We start from the raw sequence: 22,653 nt of genomic DNA, 5'->3' as shown, positions 1-22,653 counted from the left end.
CAGAATGAAAATCCAACATTACGTATTATTCCATAAGGTAAAAATGCAGTAGTTACGAAACACACTTCTGAGGGCCTGTGAAAGCCATCCTTCCTTTCTCTTGGAAGACAAATAACCCTAATATCTGTCAACATCTTCAGGTCTGCATAAGTCTGTCAACAGTGCACTGGTTATAGAAAAATGTGTTGCTTTGAATTCTCACTTATGGTCAGGTCTTGGAATCAGCAGTTTATTAATTCAAATTTGTTTTGTAAGGTTAGTGCATATGTGATTTTAAAGCAATTTGTAACCTTCTGAAATGAATGAAACCACTATTAAAGAGGCATACCTTGTTGAATTAAGGTGCATAAAAAAGAGCAGGTTTAGTCTTGATTATCTAAAAGACATCTGTACGCCTTTGTCTTATTATGTAAACTGAGATATTTGAACTTGAAATGATTGCTTCTTTACATCAAGTTGTAGAGGACTGGTCTGCAAAGTGTTCATGCCAAGAACACTCAAATATCATATAAACAGGAGGGGGTCCGACTGTTTATGAGTGTAGATAGTGATAGGACAAGGGGGAATAGTTTTAAAGTAAGACAGGGGAGGTTTAGGTTAGATATTAGGAGGAAATTTTTCACTGAGAGGGTGGTGATGCACTGGAACAGGTTGCCCAAGGAGGTTGTGGATGCCCCATCCCTGGAGGTATTCAAGGCCAGGCTGGATGTGGCTCTGGGCAGCCTGGTCTAGTGGTTGGCAATCCTGCACATAGCAGGGGGGTTGAAACTCGATGATCATTGTGGTCCTTTTCAACCCAGGCCATTCTATGTTTATATGATCTTCATCAGTGACATTGACAGTTGGGTTGTGTGCACCCTCAGTAACTTTGCTGATGACACCAAACTGTAGGCTGTGGTTGACAAACCAGGAGTACGGGATGTCATACAGAGGGACCCAGACCAGCTTGAGCAGTGGGCCCAGGAGAACCTCATGAGGTTCAACAAAGCCAAATGCAAGGTTTTGCATCTGGGTAGAGGCAACCCTTACTATCAGTACAAGCTGGGGGATGTAAGGATTGAATGCAGTCCTTCTGAGGGAAACTTGGTGTACTGGTGGGTGGGAAGCTGGATGTGAGCCAGCAATGTGCCCTCACAGCCCAGAAAACCAACTGTATCCTGGTCGGCATCCAAAGAAGCATGGCTGGCGGTGTGAGGGAGCTGGTTCTGCCCCTTTGCTCTGCACTGGTAAGACCTCACCTGGAGTACTGTGTCCACGTATGGAGTCCTCAGTGCAGGAGAGGCATGGACCTGTGGGAGTGCATCCAGAGGAGGGCCACAAAAATGATTCAAGGCATGGAATACCTCTCCTATGAGGGCAGGCTGAGAGAGCTGGGGCTGTTCAGCCTGGAGAAGAGGCAGGAGAGACCTGATAGAGACCTTTCAGTATCTAAAGGGGAGCTACAGGAAAGAAGGGGACAGACTCTTTAACAGGATCTGTTGTGACAGGACAAGGGGACATCGTTTCAAACTTAAAGAGGGTAGATTTCAGTTAGACATAAGGAAAAAGTCTTTAACAACAAGGGTGGTGAAGCACAAGAACAGGTTGCCCAGAGATGTGGTGGATGCTCTGTCTCTAGAAACTTTCAAGGCAAGGCAGGATGAGGCTGTGAGCAACCCAATCTAGCTGTGAATGTCTCTTTTCACTGCAGGGGAGTTGGACTAGATGACCTTTAAATGTCCTTTCCAACTCTTAAGTATTCTATGATTTTAAGCACATTACAAACCCAGCACAGCCTAGGCTGGATGATCCTTGAGTACCTTACCAGACTGCTTTTTCAGATCAATAATATTCCCTAAACAAAACATAAAGACTTTTCTGTGGGTGTCTTGCTTAAGACTGGAACAAAATGTGAATCATGAATTTTGTGCTGCAAAGGCTACAGGATTCTTTGGCTGGTGGCCATCATGTTTCTTCTTGGATGTTTATTTCAATTTTCCACTTTACTAATGAAGTACTAGGTGATGTTTCCACAGCAAGTCCTTGCAAGAAGAGTTAAAATTAATGCAGTGCTAGGTTAGTTGTCTTTTTTCAGGTGTGAAGTAGGAGTGGGAATGAGGAGCAGAATCAAAGGCTGACAGAACCCAAGGTCTTCAAAGGCTGAATGATGCAGTGTATTGAATTTGGCATCAACTTTAGAAGTTTCACAGTAAAAAAAATCTGCCCCTCTCTGGAGAAAGAACAGCATGTTTGGGCAACCACTAAGCACTAGCAAAGTAGTAATTAAAAGACAATATAACCTGATTAAATGATTGAATTACAATGTAAGCAAAAGTTCTTGGAATAAAGAGTAATACTGGATGTTAAAGTAAATGATAGGAAAAAAAATTGTATGAAACAAGATAATATTTAATACAGAAAAACTCAACACATTCTTTTTTGCAAATACTAGTGGAATTTATGTTTCATTTGCTTTTGGCACTTTATCTACTATGCTTCAGCGATAACATGTTGGGACGAATATTACAACTCACTAAAAGAGGAAAATTTCTACTGACTTCATAATGGAATTGCATTTTACAAACCAATTGTTCCCACAAAATAAATACATTCATGACAGTTATTTCCCAATTTTCATCATTCTGGTGGGCCCATGCTCTATGTTTTGAGGGACTGAATATGTGATTCAATCGGAGTGCAATGATATAGTGTATGGTATATACCAAAGTACTACATATAGTGAGGACAAAGACAAAAAAATATTATCACCTTCAAATGGCTAGTAAACTTTAGTAATTGTCACCACAGTTCCTTTTCAAACTCTGTGATACTGTCAAAGATCCCTCTGTGAACTTCCACAGGTAGTGTTTCTCCATTTCTTCCCTAATAATAGCTGCTATGAAGGATTTTCTCCATAGATGATCTTGGATGCTATAAGGTCCCCCTGGAGCCTTCTCTTGTCTAGGCTGAAAAGACCCAGCTCCCTCAGCCTGACCTCAAAGGGAAGGTGCTCCAGTAGTCTGATCATCTTTGAGGCCCTCCTGTGGACCCACTCCAACAGCTCCATGTCCTTCATGTGTTGTGGGCCCCAGAACTGGAAGCAGTACTCCAGGTGAGTTCCCATGGGAGCAGAACAGAGGGGAAGAATCATCTCCCTCGACCTGCTGGCCATGCCTCCCTTGATATAAACCAGGATATCACTGTGTAGGTTATTGGTAGTGGCGCTTAATTTATGAAGGCTGCCTAAAAAGTAATGCCTCCTTTTTTATTACCTTGGCCACAATGTCAGAGGTAGACGGTGGTGATATAGCAGTGGAAATTGAATTTTCCTAATACTCCAGTATTCTGTTACCTTTTGTTGCTGTGCAACAGATGGCAGCAAAGGGGCAGACTGACCAAATGGCATCTGACATGGAAGCATGTATGAAGGAAAGGGGTATCACTGAATTCCTCCATGCAGAAAAATGGCACCCATTGACTTTCACTGACACTGAACATTGATGGAGACCAAACAATGGATGTGAGCACAGTGAGGTGGTGGGTGGTGCTTTTCAGGAGTGTTGATAACAGTGTGAATGACAAGCTGTGTTCTGGACAGCCATGCAGATTGTTATGAGTGTGGCATGTAGGTTTTTGATCATCACAGGTGAAAATGCATAGCTAATGGTGGTGACTGCATGAAAAATCATGTTTTGTAGCAGAGAATTTTCTCTATCAAGGAGTGCTATTGTGCTCTTTTTATCTTTTGCAGTTTCCATGAAAATAAATAGGAGGGATTACTTTTAGCGTGACCTACATAGTTGCACCTCTAAGGATTTCCCCCCAAAATCATTCCTTTCAATTACGTCAGCTGTCAATGGATGATCATTGAACCTCAAGGAGTCTTCTCCAAGAGGCATCCCAGAGATCAAGGACTTTAACATACTGCTATGTCTTCATCAACTAACTGCGTCACAAGAACTCCAGATGTAGGCACGGGGAGGCCTGATTCAGTTCATATCTGAAGGATACCGTTAACTGTGATAGATGCAGGGTCAGACTCTTCTGTGCTCTGCAGATAACAGAGGAATGATACCTTAACAGCTCTTCCTTGAACCATAGGCCAGACATACAGATAACAATGGAATGATGCTGTGTCCAGGGAGATGTGCTCCACAATATGCCCTACAAGGTAGTGAATGAGAATCAAGCGCTTTATAATCTTAACCTTCAACCTACCTCTTCTTTCCTTTGGCATCTATGATTTACATAGAGTTGGAGGCAACAGATAGAAAAGAATACTCTTCCCCCACATCAGCAAAATTTTGGGAGTTATTTTAAAGCACAAAATATAAAAAGCAATTACTCCAAGTATTAGCTGCGGCATCATGAGCAAATTTAAAAGCTTCTTATGCTGATGAGGGTGTTAGTGTTCCTTTCTGAACTCTTTTCAGCAGCAGCCCTGTAATTGCATGGATAGCATTCTTTTTACTACTTCAAGGACATGAATCTAGCATAAGCTACTGACACCCTCCTAGAGGGAATGCCATTTCAAAAACTAAGACTTAAGAGACAGACAGGTAAGTCTGCATCAGGTACCTACAAAAAGTTTGGGACTCTGGGACTGAATCTGTTTTGCTAAGACAATAAAAAAACTACTGAACTGCTTTATTGAACAAAATATAACCAAATAATTTAGTGAATGATAGGAATCAAAATGAAAAAACCAGAACCAGCATACATGTAGTTTACCCTCCAGCAATTGTTACAGTTCACACCTTTCAAATGTAATTTTTTTAGTGGTAAGAGACTAAGCAAGTGACTATAAGTTCATCTCTCCTGTTTCAAGTAAACTGTGAGCAAAATGAGAGTTGCTGATGCTTCTCTCTCTCTCTCTTTCTTTCTTTCTTTCTTTCTTTCTTTCTTTCTTTCTTTCTTTCTTTCTTTCTTTCTTTCTTTCTTTCCTTCTTTCCTTCTTTCCTTCTTTCCTTCTTTCCTTCTTTCTTTCCTTCTTTCTTTCCTTCTTTCATTTAATTCAAACTGCCCTATACTTATATGTCATTTCTAGGACACTGCATTAGGTAAACAGAAGGTAAAGGTCATACAGATCCCCTGTAAGTCTGAAGTGACACAACTAAAATAATGTAAATGTTAAAAATATCTTGTGCCTTTTCAAATGAAGAGAGAAACTGACCTGAAAAAAAGAGACCACTGACAAAAGTTGTTGTACTACTGTGAACATTCCTGCCAAATGAAAGATTTGATCTATCTCTGCTTGTCTGTGTCCAGTATGAAAAATAACAAGACAAGCAGTGTTGACGATACTTTGCAGCCAAACAAGTTCTTCTAGCCTCACCTAATTCTTTTACAGTGATTAAACTTTTAGGAACAGAAGGGTAATATATCTATTGCCTCGGTAACCTGAAAGTTTCCCACCTACATGACACCTTAAAACTTGTAAGGGTTCAAATAATTTAAATCAAGTCCCTCATCAGAATGATAAATACACACTAAGCTATTGTGTGGAAGTTATGTCTTATGTATACTGCCTGTGGCACCCAGACTTTACTGATAAATATGGTTAGTTAAAAGCTATCATGTGATTCGACTTCATTTTGATGTGATGAGTTTTATTATATAGTGTGCTATAGACTAGAGAAAGGATTGCAGTGTTTTATTTTGGCAAAGAACTGTCCTGTAGTGGTCCTGAGTTAGTATAAGAAAATAAAGCATTAACGTTATTTCACAGAGCCCTTAAGCATGTAAGTGGAAAGCAACTTCCCTGAACCTTCCACAAAGGCATTACTGTCGCTACGTTTAAGCCAATCTTTAATCATGCTGTGTTGCAGTAAGTTGAAGGGTACAGTTGAAGTTGAAACTACCACTGTACCCATTTTCTTCATGCAACAATTTCATTGTGGATTTTTATAATGCTGACTATACTGAAAATCTGAATGCAATCTTTTGTATATTGTGAGCACTGCTACAGATGAGGACATAAAATGATTTGTAACACCAATAGTGTTTAAGTCTAACATAATAAGACAACAAAGGCTTTCGTCTAATTTACTTCTGCTTTCTTTGAAACTACAAACTTGTTTCTAGCAGAGAGATAGCAGCAGACAGAAAGAAGTTCAAAAGCAAGGGTGCTGCTAGTTACTGGATACCTTGGTGGAATGAATGGGGGTTACAGACTTCCCTTCTTTCTTTCAGATGGTAGAGATCAAAAGTAATTACTTCAGTCCAATCCTGTAAAGCACTTTCACATGTGTGGTACTTTAAGAATGTAAATAGTTTAATTTGATAGAACTTACATTCTTCAGATGACCTAAATGCATAAGCCCTTTGCTAGGACAAAGAAGATGTTGATTATTTGTCATGCTGACAAGAATGGGAAAGTTACAGTTATCTCAACCAGCAAAAATGCTACCCTTGTACTTCAGTCAACGATGGAAAAGTCATGGTGGCATTTTACCCAAACTACACATCAAAAGATATTTGTAAATTGAATAAATACATTTTTACTTGCAGTAGGTTTCACTTCACATAGTTCTTCAGTATCGTAACACTCTTAAAAATCCGCAGTTAAGTTCCCATACACTCTTAACTGTGATACAAATTGGTGTTCAAGGTCTATTTAATCTTTGCATTTTGGGGTCAGAAAACAAAAACTTTTTATGAAATGATCCCAAGAGCTGTAGTTCTCTATGTTGTAAAAGGAATATAGAACAAATGCAGCACATTACATCTGTACTCAAAAACTAGGTTGGCTTAGTATGTTTTGTCAAGAAAAATTGAGAGGACAGAAGGGTGTCCTACTCGTCATGATTCAATAATTGGACAACTTCTTAAAAACTAATTGCCAAAAACTGATTGCTACTCTGAGCAACAGATTGTCTCCCATCAAATCAGTGTAAGACTCTCAATGATTTCAAAGAGAAATAATTAAGATCAATCAAAGCTCTTTCCTAAAATCACAGAGGTTTAATTACAAATGTCGTTACACAACTTGTTCAGTGCAGGCTGGCCTCTATGATTTTGTTGCTGTCAATTTTTCCCAGGGATTCTGCCAATGGCTACTAAATATTTGTCAAGAGAAACTCCCCACAGTTGGTTGATTTTTTTGTTTGTTTTCAGTTTTAAAACCTTGCTTAAATTTAAGAAACTACAAAGGTAGAAGAACTTCACCATCCTGTTCTATGGTCTCCTCCCAGACACATGCTGTTTAGTTTTCACTTTTCATTGCAAAAAGCAGGGCTTTCTCCTATAATCAGCAAAGTTCCCACATTTACAAAGATCAGTATATATCTTAGATGCAGTTTCAGAGAAGTGGTCTTAATAGTACCTGTATTATACTACCAGTATAGTACACTCAGTGATTAATTTCATTTCAAAATGTACGGTAGCTATCTCTGGCCAAGTGTTCTCTTCCAAAAGTTCTTCTTCTTGTGCTGGTAGAACTAAACTGATGCTTGATAAAGATTTCCTAGCTGTCACTTTGCTTGCTGTTTGCTCAGCTGTGGTTATGTTTAACCAAAGGCAGACAATGTACACTGTGGTCCAGTAAGAGGATATAGGTAAGAGTTTTTTCATCCTGTTGATACAGCCAGAGATAGTGCCCTTCTGTCTCTCCAGTCTCAACTTAAAATCTCATGTCAAAGTGAAGTGGCATTGCAAACTGGGCTAACTGCTCTCACTGTCCATATAATAGTGCTCTAACTCTGTATATCAGTCAAATATACAGTGAATGTGGAGGATTTATCACTCAGGTATTAACAGATTTTCAGTGCCTTCCCATAGTTCCTCCCTTTTCAACAAAGCTATCAAAGAGTTTCTTAGACAAGTGCTTTCAAGGGAATCATGTTACTAAAGCAGAATTTTCTATTCAATATATTGCAAACATCCTACTGACAAAGATGTGTTAAAGGGACCTATATAATGTCCAATCAGACTTGGCTTCTGTGTAATGCATAGTTATGCAGAATTTTCTGTGTGGCACATGCCCAATGAAACACTGAAGCCTGTAAGTATTCCTAGTCTAGTGGCTCAAGTACCTTTTAGTAGACAGGGATACACTCACTGTGGTGATTAAGTTGCATCTGTGATCCCCTCTATGTCAAATGATGAAGATTTAGAGTCTGGGGAAAGCTATATGCTACACAGACCCTCCAAACTCTAACAAAAGTTTTGCTGTAAATCAAATGTCAACAGTGCTACAAATAAGTGTAATATAAGTGTTTTACAATAGCATGCCATTATCTTCAAGCAACTCAGAAATGGCTTGGCAACTCCCTGACAGACAAACCAGACACTTTGGAATTTCCTTGATTCAGCATCGTAGTTCTTTATGTTTAACAAGTCATGAGGTACAGTTCCACATCAGAGGACAAACAGGATTTCTTAAGCAAACTATAGCATAACAGGGTGTGTGTGAGACACAAAGAAAGTACACATCCAAAACATGAAATTAGAAACTCTAGTACATACTTATAACATACTTTTTTTCACAACTAAGCTTACTACAATCAGAAAGTTTGTTTTTATCCCCCAAATTGGTACTTTTTATGACGGGAAGTGATCTACACTTGAGCTATCTTCTGTAAAAATCTTGTAGAGATAATGTTCCATAGTTTTTGGCACAGCATAGATAAGCCACTTCAACTACTGATAAGGATGTTGTGATAGATGGAATGTTGAAATTGCCAAGCAACATTAAAGTAAATGTGACAGTGCTTTTTTTTTTCCAGAGAAGTTCTAGTTGATTTTAGCAACTCAAATTAACTATGTCAGCATAAGAAAATTCAGAAAAAAAACATGCTTGTTATTTGTGCAGGCTCCCCCTGCACTATGAGTACATATATTTCGGAGTCAGGAGAGGATTCATATACTTTGAAAGTGTTTGCAAATAGCAGCAGTCCAGACAGAACAAGGCCAACCACACTACATATGCCCCTCTGCCAGTGGCAGTAAAAAAGTATTAATTATATGTAGCACTACACATGTTTAATTAAATCATCTCCTGAGCACTTCTGCACGACTGACATTCTGGCAAAACAGTTGTATTAGCGTTTTACTAATTAAATCAAAACTCCATAATAACTTTTTGGAGAAATAAGCAAAGGACTAGAAATAAATACAGACTTACTAATTACACATTTGACCATACGAGTCTCAGAAAGTACAAGCAAATGCAGGGCTCACTTCAGTTCTGTGTGAGAGCTCTTTGCGGAGATCAGTTAGAAGAAAATGGATTTCTTCATCGTGGCTCAGTAATGAAAACTACAGAATCCAGGAGATGCACTGTACGTCAAAGCAATTTGAACAACAACAACAAAAAAGAAGATTAAAGACTTTATCAGCAATATAAATAATTGTGCAGCTCTTTTGCCAATGAATACAGCAGTATTATTCATCATATTTTCTTGTTTTTCTTGGCAATATAGATGGTTAATGCACTAAAGGAGATGGTGCTGTGGGTGGATGATTCCACACATAAATCTGATTGCAGGATGTATTCATTCCCTAGCTCACCTAATTTGTGTCTTGGAAGTAGTTTATTTGCACTCATTTTGTTCTAAATGTGCTTAAAGTGGAGAAACAAAAGCATTGAGTTGTTCTCTCTCCCCTAATAAAGGCTTTAAACAGCCATCCAACAGTTTTAACTGCCCTCTTATAACTGTTCCTGATCAGAGCGGTCTGAAAACTAAAGGAATTTGACAGAAGAGTTTGTAATATCCACACTGCTCTCTGTTCTTGTTAATAACATCACAGCAGCTTGAAGTTACAGCCTCTAACCTTGACTATAGCTCTGGTACTGCACAAAATGCAGAAGAAAAGCACAGCCACCACCTGCTTAAATTTGAGAAGCTAAATTTACAGACTTCATCTACGGACAGTGAGTTTTTTTCAAGGATGTCTGGCTGAAACTAATTTGACTTTTATCTGATAAAGTGTATAGTTGCATTCTTTATAAAAAATCCTGCATTCAGCACTCTCCAAACTTACGCCTCTGCTAAGGCATAAAAAATAATGCAAATTCCAGTCTTCTTATTAGTACAGTTTCAATGACTCTATGTTCCAAAAGACTCGTTCCCTTGTTTTTGAAATAGTCCACCACTCAATTTTTAATACTTGTGGAGTAGATTTCCTTGAACTGCCACTGAATTCAGTATATAAATTAATGACCAATATTGGAACGCGTATCCTACGAGGACAGACAGAGAGCTGGGGCTGTTCAGAACAGAGAAGAGAATGTTCTGGGGAGACCTGAAAGCAGCCTACCAGTACCTAAAGGAGAGCTGCAAGAAAAAGGGGACAGACACTTTAGCAGGGTCTGCTGTGATAGGACAAAGAGGAATGGTTTCACACTAAAGAAAGGGAGATGTAGATTGGATCTAAGTTTTCTTACAATCAGGGTGGTGAGGTACTGACAAAGGTTGCCCAGAGAGGTGGTGGATGTCCCATCCCTGAAGACACTTAAGGTCAGGCTGGACCAGATTCTGAGCAAACGGATCAAGCTGCAGATGTCCCTGTTCATTGCAGAGGAATTGGACTAGATAGCCTTTAAGGGTCCCTTCAACCTCAAATGATTCTATGATTCTATATTTGGTTATATGGAACACTGCTGAAACAAAGAAAGACGTTCTGAACTGAAAGTTCAATATTATTCTGTTTTTTCACAAGCTCCTGTAGTGCTTCTGGCAAGCAAGTTTAGTATTTTCATATTCTTCTCTTTTGTGGGTAATATTCCTGACCTGTATCTTCTATTACATATATAACTGTGGCACACAGTGATAGTGAAGCCAAAAGGAAACTGCAGTTTAGCATGAGGATAATAGCCACACAGACAATCCATCTTTAGGATTTTTCAGCTGCCTGTTTTGATTCTGAAATAAAGCAAGTAATTTGTGTTCCTGATTTGCACAGCTCTGGGAATTCTGTTAGTGCTCTTACTGAACATTCAGTGAAAAAAATGTGAAATTAATTTCCTTGTAAAACCAAAGGTGAATTTGCCCTTAGGACTTCAAAGAAATTGTAGATACGACAAAGGACCAGGAAGGTACAATCTGCAAGCATATCAAAATACCATTCTTCTCAGTCAGAACACTCTTAACTCTCTGAAGTGAGAAACGGTGTGAAGAATGTCCTACATTTATATCTCAGAATGGCACACTTTCATTTATCTTCTGAATGAATACCCCATAGAAATGAAAGGAGATGGCCACCTGCCTTTCAGAGAGTGGAGCCTACATTTACAGTTTGCATTAAAAAGCTCTACCATCCAAACTTTGATGCTTTTCATTTAGGAGTTTCCATATGACAAAATTTTATCAATCTGCACTATCACCACTATAATACCAATATATTTTATGGCTGTGGGTTACCACCCAATAAGTTTAGCTGAAAATTCCTATAGTATTTTATGATTTCATTAGTGATACACATTATGGGACAGTTGAGTGTGTGTACAACTGTACTGAAAGATAAACTTCAGAATATGGAGTAAAAAGGAAAAAAAAAATAATTAAATACTTAGAGCTAGACATACAGCTATTCTGTCCTCAGTCTTGATATGAAATTTTAACTAATAAAAAACTTTGTAAAAACAAAAGAAGTGACTATACAAACACATAAAGTAACACAACTTCCAATTCTGAGTTTTTAATACATTAAAATAGAATTAATATGATAATAACATGCACAATTGTACACCCTAACACCAAAAATACAAGTATATATATATATATGTGTGTGTGTGTGTACAATCATTAAGTTTCAGAGGCTCAGATATATGGAGTTCTCATGAAGGATTAAGATCTAGATTTTCGTGAATGAGGCAACTGAACTGTGCAGTTCAGCTCCAAAATACATGTTCTAGTTGTATGCATCATAGATTCTATTGAGTCTACTATTGAGTTTAATTAATTTGCTTCTGTCTTTTAATCATAAAATCAGAACAAGTTATAAAGGCAAACCCTTAAAAATATTTCAGGCCTCAGTCAACCTTGATGCTGTGACATATCGTGTGAAAATTCTCTCATCTTTATGAAGGAGGGAGATCTAATTTTAAAATATTTCTAGTTTTATACTTAGGGATTGTCACATATAAGTGAGAGATACAAAGACATAACATGTAAAGATTATAATGTCTCTGGGCAAATCAATATATGTGTCTGAAACTGAAGTGACTTCAGCCTCATGCTGTTTTAAACATATTCTCAATTGGCTATAGGCAGTGTCTTTCCCACTTCACAATTCTTTTCCTCCCTGTACTAGGTCTTCTTTTTATAAAGATAAGCAATTACTAAGTGATGTGAATAGGTAATTCACTTTCTGCCCTCGAGGTTTACTATTAGCTTCTTAGGTTTGAAATTCTTCTATTATTGTTTATATGTTTTAAAATTCATCCAGTTATTTACTGGATAGTTAATTTGAAAACACTATTCCACTGTATACTGCCCTTTAAAGACTCCTAATTTGTATGTTTGAAAAAAAACCCAGCTTTGTGCAGTTCTTGTTTTGTGTTTAAATCATCATTTTCAAAGTTGGTTTATAACAAATTTGAAAGAAAACTTAAGAACTGATTCAATTACCTGTATGTCCACTGTATGTGTTTACTGTTTATTTAGACTACTTAAAGGATTTTGTAAGTTTTAAAATATTTAAGTTAATATTCTGAAATAAGAACTGGTTTTCCCATTCTCCATGCCTACTCTAGTCTCCTAATTTGCTTTTCATTTCTAGGCTCATTGGTTTCTAGGTGCCAAACTAGTTTCTACTTTTAAAGGCCAAGACAAAAATAAATGAGTATACCCTGGCAAGCAGGAAATTTTTGCAGGTGATAGATTAGAAACAAGTGTGGGAGAAAAAAAAGTCCCCATTCTCTCCACTGCTCTGTATACATAATACATGATCTTTGAACAAGTATGCAGTAAGGAAAGCGATAAGTGTTTACTGTCATGATAAAACTTCAAAGTGTGCTTTGTACCAAACACTTTAATGCTTGAGACTGTTTGAAGTATGCCAGTCTTTTATAGGCAAAGCTGATTCACAGAGTCATTATACTGATAGTATAACAAACTATAGTGGCCAGATAAGGCCTCAGGTTTTGTAAATCTTCCTTAACAATTCAAGGGCAATATGAGGAATGTTTAAGCCTGGAAAGCAATGCTATTTGGGGACTATGTGAAACCTAGAATAGGTCTGGCGACCACTGGCTTTGCAATGAAATTCCTGTGTAAATTACTTTGTGTGAGTGCTGAGAGGATTCCAGTATCTTCCCCTGCTGAGAATGTGTGACATCAGAGACATACGCTGCAATGAAGTGGTGAACAGTTACAGATGGTTCCTATTTCTAGGAAGAGAAGGGTACGTCCTCATGGCATGTTAATAAATGATCTGAGAAAAACAGTGGTATTGAGGCGACAAAGTTTGCTCTTTAATCTATGGTTGTTCTGGACAGTAACAGTAAGCTATGAGGAAGTGGAAAACAGTGATTGGGCAATAGAACAGCAGAGAAAATTTGGAATAGATTAACATAAGTAAGGCACGTGAAGAAAAGTAATCCTAAAATTATATATACACTGGAATTCAAATAATAACAGTCAGGACTGGGGCTGTAAATAACAGATATCTAGTTCTATGGAAACACTATATTAGTTCTCCATAATAGAAAAGCAAAGTGGGGAACAGAACAGAAAATCTCACTGCTTTACCGTATATAATGCAATATTACTACACTTACAGCTGGAGTATTATGTTGACTTGTTAAGATCTTAAGACATTATAATCTTAAAAGGATATAGTAGTACTAAAGATCATACAGAAATGGGAGAAAGGATGACCAAAAATATGTAACAATCTTCCTGTGTAGATAGCTCAGCTTGGAAAACAAGTGAGGGGTTGAATACTATAAAACCATGCATCAGGAAAAGCAACTAGAAGATGATTATTTACTGTCTTTCCTAATAGAAGAATGAAGGTGCATTAAATCTAACAGTAACGTACTCAATTAAAAAGAAGTAGCATATTGTGCTTGTTTGTTTGTTTGTTTTTGTTGTTGTGTTTTTACTGAAGCTGTGGAACTCATTGCCAGAGGATGCTGTGCATCCATGCCAGAAAGTTAGTCAAAAAAGAGAGTAAAAACCAGTGGGGGAAAGTGTTAAATGAAAAAATTCTGTATTTTATGGTGCATCTGAACAAATGGTACCTGAAGTAGCTATTTCTGGTAGCATGGAAATATTAGGGAATATTGCTACAGAATGTCATTATATTTTCCATGATTGTGACTGCTGAAGTCGGATGCTGGATTAAATGAGCCTGTATGGACTGATACAACATGGACATGTTTTGTCCTAACTGAATGATTACAATGCCATTTGGATACTATGACTTCCCTACAGTTTAGCACTGCAGCAGACCACAGGAGGTGTCCAAGCCCAGTGGCATATCAGCTGAATTAATACAGCAATGAAGACATGGCCCCTGAGAATGTGGTGAAAGCTTCAACTGAGAGCTTTCTTTATACCTGCTGAAAGGTAACGACTTACATGTACAAGGTCAGATGAGAACTTTAATAACAAAAGAGTAATGATATAACATGCATGTTACGTAACACTGTTGTTTGATATGAAATCAGTTATATATAACTAAAAGACAGTGTCAACAGTCTGGATAATGGCTCCGGAGGCAAACTAAATGCAACTGTTGTCCCATAATGTCATGAAGCACTCGTATTCTGCTCCTAAGAAAATATTAAAACAGTCAACACTAGCTTCCAGCAATGCCTAGGCAAGAAATTTGCACAAGGCATACTGAAATGTCACAAAGGACTGACCATAACTTGAGCATAAACAGTAACTATTCATCTGAGCTACCACAATTCTGAAGGATTTCTAAGAGCAGCATGACTCTGTAACTCTGTAACACTAGAGAGATTAGCCGGAATCACTGATAATTCTGCTATTAGGCAAGAAATTTGGTACCACAGGTGTCAAGCAGTAGCTCAGAGGTGCTTCAGAGAGCCCCAGCATCAACACAGTGCAGAGTTTGGGGTTTTCACTTTAGGATAAATTTGCTCTGGCTGTCTGAGTTTAATGTTCACACTTCACATACAGCAATAAGCTTCACGAAGTAACACAGTTGTTAATTTGAATCTGTATATCCCCATTAGGCCGGGGTGCATCTTGAGTTTACATTCTAGTTCCTTCTGAAAAGAATCTGGGATTTGTGCATACCAGATTCACTGTGAATCAAACTGATGTAGTATAGGTGGGAAAAACGGAGGGCTTCTCTTTATTATGGCTCCACTCTTTACAGACTGCCTCAACCAAACTATGAATTCAAATGTTCATTCTTCTGCTATCAAGCAGCAGTCAGATTATAGTCTATTTACACGGAGAATTTTTTAAGCTGCTCATTAGGTTTTTATTTCTTTGTGATCTGCCTTCTTTGTCTGTATAAAACTAGGACAATTTGCAAATCAGAATACTACAGAAAGTATTTGCTATTTTGTCTGTGCCTTTCTTCTCATCTTTACTTTTGGAGAGAATGTGGTGTTGCTTGGGGGGAAGATATTTACTAAGTGGTCTTCTTGACTGCAATGAGAGTCAGGACCGCTAGATGAAAACAGAGCTATAAATAGGTGTCCTTGCAGGAAAGAAAGAACTTGATGTACCAAATTCTGCTCTTTTCTACACTGTATGACTCTTGAGTTATTGGACTGATTTCCTTGGCATTCCTCCAAGCTTAAAGTGAGGTAGCATGAGCAGACTTCACTGAAAAATAATTAGCTGGATTTTTTAAAGTGTACTAATCCAGAAATGCACATTCATTTAAATGCACATTATTTTTTTCCAAATATACTAAGAGCAATTTTTGAAAAATCTATAGCCTACAAAACCTATCACACTTAAATTTTACAGTGAAGCACATCTGAAATACTTTGTTCTATCAGGTGTAATACTCCATCTCTTCTCGGCATATTGAACATGCACTTGTTAAAAATCAAGAGATGATGACAGGCCAGGAACTTAATGACTATAATATACTATTTCCTGAGATCTCTTCCAACCCTGTGTTGCACTACACGGGGTTGTATCTTATCTATTAGAAAGGTATTTTTTTAAACAGATAATGAGGAAAGAGGGAACTGGTGGAGGGAACTCTTTTGTAACTGCTGAACTTCTTTCACTGATGTGGAAAATTTTTATATCTACCCATTTAACAGCCAAAGTCTGCTGTAGTAAATAAACAGGTCTCTCAAATTCTCTCCCACTTGCATTTTTGGGAGTATAGTTCTAGTCACGTCATGAGTGAATGGAAGTCAGATTCCTACTCTCAGTCTCAACACTGCCCTGATTAAACTAGCTCTCTAAAGTATCCTTTTTGCTGTTATCTAATGAACAATACTAACTTGTTCACTTGTAGCAAGAAGCATGTTTTCTTTTTAGTATTATTTGTGGATAAAGGACTGGCCGCAAGATCGAGTCCAGAGGGTGGTGATCAATGGTGCAATGTCTGGATGGAGATAGGTGACAAGTGGTGTCCCCCAGGAGCCACTTCTGGGACTGATACTCTTCAGTATCTTCATCAGTGACATTGACAGTGGGATTGAGTGCACCCTCAGCAACTTTGCTGATGACACCAAACTGTAGGCTGTGGTCAACACACCAGAGGGATGGGATGCCATCCAGAGGTACCCAGACCAGCTTGAGCAGTGGGCCCAGAAGAGCCTCATGAGGTTCAACAAAGCCAAATGCAAGATTTTGCATCTGGGTAGAGGCAACCCTCACTATCAGTACAAGCTGGGGGATGTAAGGATTGAATGTAACCCTGCTTGGGCTACTAGTGGGAGGGAAGCTGGATGTGAGCCAGCAATGTGCCCTCACAGCCCAGAAAGCCAACTGTACCCTGGTCAGCATCCAAAGAAGCATGGCTGGCAGTGTGAGGGAGGTGATTCTGCCCCTTTGCTCTACGCTGGTGAAGCCTCACCTGGAGTACTGTCTCCAGGTGTGGAGCCCTCAGTACAGGAGAGATGTGGACCTGTGGGAGTGCATCCAGAGGAGGGCCACAAAAATGATCCATAGGAGGGATGGAACACCCCTCCTATGAGAACAGGCTGAGAGAGCTGGGGCTGTTCAGCCTGGAGAAGAGAAGGCTGCGAGGTGATCTTTCAGTAGCAGCCTTTCAGTATCTAAAGGGGAGCTACAAGAAAGAACGGGACAGACCCTTTAGCAGGGTCTGTGGTAATAGAACAAAGGGAAATGGTTTCAAGCTTAAAGAGGGTAGATTTAGGTTGCACATAAGGAAGAAATATTTTACAGTGAGGGTGGTGAGGAACAGGAACAAGTTGCCCAGAGTTGTGGATGATGCCCTGTCCCTGGAGGCTTTCAAGGTGAGGCTGGATCAGGCCCTGGGCAACCTGATCTAGCTGTGATGTCCCTGTTCATTGCAGGGGAGTTGGATTAATTGACCTTTAAAGGTTCTTTCCAACTCTAAGAATTCTATGATTCTATGAGAGTACTGACTTCTTCTGAGTGACCAATTTTTTTACACATTTGAAATCAGAATTAAGCTATACACTTCTCCTGGAAAACTTCCTTTATGCCAACTGAATGAGTACGCAGTGTATTTCTTTAACGTTGTAGTTCTTAAATCTCTTTTGACTATGTGTAGGTTTTGTTGTGAAAACTATTTTCTACTTGAAAAGTTTCCCAAAGACTTCTGAATACTATTACAGTTTTGCAGGTGGGTAAACTGGAGTCAGTGTTACTAAAACAATATAAATAATGGGCAGAAAAGCAAGAACAAGAACATACCGGGCTTGACTGCCAGGCTTCTCCTCTAACTAGAGAGAATGATGCAAGAAACAGGATAAAGATAATAAGCCATAACAAAAAAGGAAGAAAATTATCTGAATGAGATCAGTAGCAGCACTATTGACTGGTTAGATTTTATTGCACACGCAGAGCCAGAAATCTACTTGTTTAGTAAATGAGTTTATCAAGCAGACAGAACAATCCATTGTGATATGTCTTGACTGTTAGTGGTGCTGGCAGTTCAACTGAAGCTTACGGGGTAATTAGCTGAGGATAAATTAATCTGTTCTCAAACATGGCCTGCTGATCTTTCCCAGGTTGTGAGCCCTGCTTAAAAGCAAGGTTTCTCTCTTTTTCTCTCTTGCTTCTCTCTCTCCCCTCTCTTGCCTCTCTTTCTGAACCTAAAGTTAGTCCTCCTTGGAAGTTTCATAAATACTTGCATCTCCAGCTGTGAAATATTACTTTAACATTTTAAAAGAGTATTCCTCACCAAAAAAGCTGCACGTGTAGAATTACTCATACCATTTTTTATTTAACAGTGGATCTTTAGATTCTTTGTGCAAATGTTCTGCAGGAAATATCACATAGCTAGTCTCAAGGAAGACAAATATTTAGTTTTTGCAACACTGTCCTTGAATGACTACATGTACCTTAGGCAGAAATGATTTGGCACAAATCTCTCTATTTTTCTCTAGCTACTATAAATGAGGTTTGTTCACAGTGCTTGAGCATTTTAAAACTTGGAGTCCTGGTTCTCTTAAGCTAGCTATACTGGAATGTACCTAGTTTCTGGCATCTATTACTTTTTCAAATATTTCACAGATTCTGCTTTAATGGGACCTCTTTCCATATATTTTCTGTGGCACCTGGTCTTATAACTCTGCTCTTATTAGAGCTGACAGGCTAAAAATGTGACAGATATTTTAAATTTCTGCAAAGCATTTTTAAAAAAGAAATAAATTAATTAAAGCTGTCTTCAGATACCTATTTTCATTTGAAATCCACTGAAATCAGTTCCCATTAAATCAGAGCCAGTTTTATACAAATAACTAATATTCTAGATACCCTCTTTCCCCACACAGACCTTCATTAAAATTTAAGGTTATTTGAACTGCTAAAAACTTGGGTTGATGATTTTTCCCTATTAATTCTGTCATGCATCCAATTAAAACCTAATTTTCAAGCAAGCTCTTCTCCACACTCCATTTTACAGCCCTTGGAGATATAAGCAATTCACACCATGCAGGGAATTTGCTAATTGCTTGCACCTACACAGTCTGTCGCTGAGCATCCATATGAAGTTCTATGCGGCAATTGTAATTGCCTTGAATTAGTGGGTTGTAAAAGTAGCTTTCCATTTGCTCCTGAAACATGCTGTCAGCTAAGGTATGAATGCGGAGTTGAGTCTCTGTTCAGCTGCAGAAGGAGACTATTTTGGTATTCTTCTTTTTATGGATTCACTCCTGAACAAAACAACTACAAATAGGTATGAAGTAGAATAGCATAATCACCACCATGTAAGCAACATCAAAACCCTGTACTTTTCCCCATGTTGAACTGCTCTTTTTTTTAGGATTCCCATAAACTACTTCTTAAGTTTGTGTTTAGATTTGGCCTTATGTTTTTTTAAATTGTTATTTGTATAACATATACATATAGATAGTATACGTATATGGCCATATAGAGTATATAGGCCATATAGATACGGCCTATACTATAGGCGATATAGATTCTGTTCTGAAGATGTTGTTGGTTATGAAGAGGGTGCTTCTCCTCACACATACTGTGAACGTGGATGATAGGCTGTGGGCAGAGAGGTGAGAAACTTAAATTTGGTCTGGTGAAATTCACTCAGATTTTCACCACGCATCACGTGATGACGGTACATGAAATTCCTAAATATGAGCTTATTTACTTAAATGGAAATGTAGTGCGCATACCCTCCTGGAGTTGCATGCCCAGCTCTGTCCCTGATGGGCAAAAGATGTAGCGTTTGCCACAGGACATTGCCCTTCTCTGTCACACTTCACCAAGTGGAATGAAGTTTGTTCCTGGGAGGTGGGTGAGGCCACAGCTCCATGTGTCCCTGGGGTGCCAGCATGTGCATCAGTGCGGCTCCCAGAGCCTAACTGCAGCCTGTGGCACCACTCCTTGCCCTCAGGCCAAACACCCTCCCTCCCCACCACACCCCAAAGTCATTCTGATCTGTTTAAGGCACACACTGGAGCAAGCCGCCCCGTGGGCCCCAGGTGACTAGAACAGCAAGGAAACAGAAGTAAAAGAACTGTAAACAAATCCTCTCACCCTGTCTCCACGGTCATGTCCTTTCTCCCAGGCTGGTTCCAGTTCACCAGCTCAGGGGCTGGCTGGCTTGCAGCAGACTTAGTGCCGCCCCAGCCAGGCTCCTTGTCCATCTCCACTCCCCTCGGAGGTTCCTGGCTGCTTTCTCCTGTCTCCCAGCTGGCAAGCTTTGCTCTCCCAGAGGGCTCACTCCTCGCTTGGTCATTTCTTTGTGCCTCTCCCCCCGCCATCCACACACTCCTGCAGAAAGTTCCTTGAGAAGGGCTCTTTCAGAATCCTTCTGTCCTTCCTACAAGGACAAGACTAGCCTGCAGCCTCCTCTGCTGCCAAGCTACACCCTTGCAAAAGCACATGCAATAAACAGCAAACAAAACAGGTACAGCCTTTCACAGCTGGGAACTGCTGAAACTGCATCCCAGAGGGAGCGGTAGAAGTGTTGCAGTGAGAAGGTGCCAGGCAGGGACAAATATTCCCCTGGCTGTCACAAAATGCCTCTGAGCAGAGCCTCATTCCACCTCAGTGAGGCCTGAAACCCGGGCCTGTACGTCACCATGCCACCACCAGCAGCTTGCCTGTGCCCTCAGGCACAGAGAGGCCTCCACACAACCTTGTGGAAAAGGAATGTACGAGAGAGGCCTTGCAGATGATTGTTCATCTTTAAAATTTCTGGTGTTCAAGAGGAGTAACTTGCTCCTGTGGGAGCCTTCTGGGGTTGCTGCTTCCATCCTGAGACATGTGCTCAATTTTGCGCATTGCTTTTGCTGTGAGATAAATGTTGCAATCATTCCCTGTTCCCCTGAGCTGCATGCAAGGGTCTGACATAATGCCTTTATGAAAGTTGAAAACTAAATGAAAACTGGTTTGTACCAGTGAGACTCAGGCTTGGCAGCTTAGCATGGTGCTGGTGGTGTGGCTGCCTGCACGACCACTCAGTATCTGCCTCAAATTCTTCACCTTTTTATTAACAGTTTCCCGTAGTCCGTTAACAGCTTCCTATTAAGGCATGCAGTCAGGCTGTTGTCAGCTGTGAGACTGGTTTCCTCTGAAGTTTGCAAGTTTGCTCTGACAGCTGTATTTGATTAATGGCAGCCCAATGTCATTGAACACAGCAGGGCCAGAAAAGGCAACATGCTCCTTTGGCTCACAGTTGACTGATGAACCAGAAAAAGCTGCAGTGAATGTGATATTCCCTTTTATATGGGGCTTGCGATCAGAATTGTTTCAGTGCATATTAACTTAAAGCTTCAGGTTTCACATCAGAGGAGAGATGGAGAGTAAAAACAAGAGCACAACCTTGGGTTTCTTGGCCTGCACAGCCAGTGCACTGGAGACAAGTGAACTGGGATATTAAGTATGATCAACAAGCAGCACTAGATCCGATGCAATTTATAAATAGGATATTTTACTGTAGGACTTCTGAGATAAAATGAAATAGAATGATAAAATATATTTAGCCTTCTTTTTTCAGAAACAAAAGGCTGCTCCAAAAGTAATGCCTCCTATTTTATGGTGTCAGCCCATGACGTCAATGGCAGATGGTGGTGGTATGGCAGACGAGGTTGGACCTTTGTACCAGTACCCCATTACGTCTTGTTGCTGTGTGACAGGTGGCAGCAGAGGGGCAGTCTGACAGAATGGCATCTGACATGGAAGGGCGGATGAAGAAAAGGTGTGAAACTGAATTTCTCCATGAGGAAGCAATGGCACCCACTGACATTTATAGACACTTGCTGAATGCTTATGGAGACCAAACAGTGGGTGTGAGCACACTGAGGTGGTGGGTGGTGTGTTTTAGCAGTGGCAGTGGTGGGTCACCATTGCTGAAGCAGACTGTTTGCTGTTTGCAGCATGCAGGCTTTGTTCATTGCTGGAAAAATGCACAGCAAAGGGTACTGACTGTGTTGAAAAATTGTATTTTATAGCTGAGAATTTCCTGTGTCAAATAGTGTTACTGTGCTCTTTCTATCTGTTTTAATTTCCATGGAAATAAATAGGAAGCATTATGTTTGGAGAGACCTATGTATATGTGTTTAAGAAAAAAAAAAAAAATCATAGAACCATGGGATCATAGGCCAGTAACATAATTCAGGCTGGGAGCGAGCTTTGGAGGTCTCTGTCCCAGCTTCCCACGTGCAGCAGGGTCAGTTGCAAGGTAAGATGCAGTGTCTTGGGCCTGTCTGTGTGCAATATGCAACCCTTTGAGAGAGGAGGTAGCCTGCACAATCCCCCAGCAAAACCTGTGCCACTTCTTACCTGTCTTTCTTCTGGAAAGGTTTCCTTACAGCCACTCTTAAATTTTCATGTCCTTCCCTCTGCTGCTATGCCCAGCTCAGCTACACCAAAACACCATCCTAGGCATCACTGGCTTCTGTGATGTGCTCATTGACCCAGCCCTTTTGCAGTCTGAACCAGCTCTAGTCCATCAACTGCCATTCGTAGGTCAGGTTCTGCAGCCCCATCTCTCCCAGTGGTCTTCTGCCAAACTTGCTCCAGTTTGTCTTTCCTGTACTGTAGAGCATGGAAAAGAGCACAGTATTTCAGTATGGTCTAATGAAGGCAGAACAGAGTGGGAATT

General features: G+C 39.7%; 1 long non-coding RNA gene across 4 annotated transcripts in view; it reads right to left on the bottom strand.

Annotated features, from left to right (window-relative positions):
* LOC107052357 overlaps positions 1-20,427 on the bottom strand; it is a 55,901-nt gene extending 35,474 nt beyond the window's left edge. For all 4 annotated transcript variants that reach the window (XR_005842666.2, XR_005842665.2, XR_003072409.3 and 1 more), the window contains exon 1: positions 20,082-20,427. This is a non-coding gene — a long non-coding RNA (uncharacterized LOC107052357). The remainder of the gene's footprint in view (positions 1-20,081) is intronic.
* Positions 20,428-22,653: the final 2,226 nt, after the last annotated feature.

The sequence above is a fragment of the Gallus gallus genome, chromosome Z (genome assembly GCF_016699485.2).
Source record: "Gallus gallus isolate bGalGal1 chromosome Z, bGalGal1.mat.broiler.GRCg7b, whole genome shotgun sequence".
Lineage (NCBI taxonomy): Eukaryota > Metazoa > Chordata > Aves > Galliformes > Phasianidae > Gallus > Gallus gallus.
Note: the sequence above shows the minus strand (reverse complement) of the source record. Positions and strands in the feature narration are given on the sequence as shown.